Source organism: Drosophila guanche, unplaced genomic scaffold, assembly GCF_900245975.1.
Source record: "Drosophila guanche unplaced genomic scaffold, DGUA_6, whole genome shotgun sequence".
Lineage (NCBI taxonomy): Eukaryota > Metazoa > Arthropoda > Insecta > Diptera > Drosophilidae > Drosophila > Drosophila guanche.
In genome coordinates this window covers 4,415-5,186 of record NW_022996293.1, presented here as the reverse complement: position 1 = coordinate 5,186, position 772 = coordinate 4,415, and the positions used below count along the sequence as shown (strand labels likewise).

General features: G+C 48.6%; 1 long non-coding RNA gene across 1 annotated transcript; it reads left to right on the top strand.

Moving 5' to 3' along the window:
• Positions 1 to 33: 33 nt before the first annotated feature.
• On the top strand, positions 34 to 614 carry LOC117591650. Its single transcript, XR_004574446.1, has 3 exons — positions 34 to 156; positions 217 to 529; positions 590 to 614. It is a non-coding gene; the product is annotated as an uncharacterized LOC117591650 (long non-coding RNA).
• The last annotated feature ends 158 nt before the right edge of the window (positions 615 to 772 follow it).

Sequence of the window (772 nt, the reverse complement as noted above, 5' to 3'; positions counted from 1 at the left end):
TGTCCCAAGTTTACCACCTGGATGGAGGACCAAAATAACGACTGTCTGCGGCAGCATCCAAATGGTACTGGGCTCGACGAGAACAGCGAGTAATGTGTTGACTTAGCGGAGCAGCATTCAAATGCCACTTTCACCCACCTACGTCGAGGATCTCAGGTACTTTATCCGATTTTGAGATATATTAATTAGTATTGATTCAAGTTCATCCCACGGTAGAGTGACCGATGAAAACAGCGCTGGCGCAGCACAGCTCATTGATCAGACGATGAACAGCAGATAGCAGACTGCAGCTCCAGCTCGAAAACATCATCACATCCGTTCTTGTGAACTCCTCTCTCGAGTTCGAAGTATCGGCATTGTAAATGGTTCAGCAGGACAGCAGGTTCAGGACAGCCCAATCGTTGCTGCCCAGGCAAGCGGCAGTGACCCTCCTTCTAGAGCGAATAGAGAAAGGCCACAGTCTGAATGGTCTTGCCAAGGCCCATCTCATCGGCTAGAATGGTGTAGATAGCCTGTCGAAGCTCTTCAGGTACTTTAACCGATTTTGAGATATATTAATTAGTATTGATTCAAGCTCATCCCACCGTAGTGTGAGCGATGAAAACAGCGCTGGCGCAGCACAGCTCATTGATCAGACGATGAACATCAGATAGCAGACTGCAGCTCCAGCTCGAAAACATCATCACATCCGTTCTTGTGAACTCCTCTCTCGAGTTCGAAGTATCGGCATTGTGGATGGTTCAGCAGGACAGCAGGTTCAGGACAGCCCAAT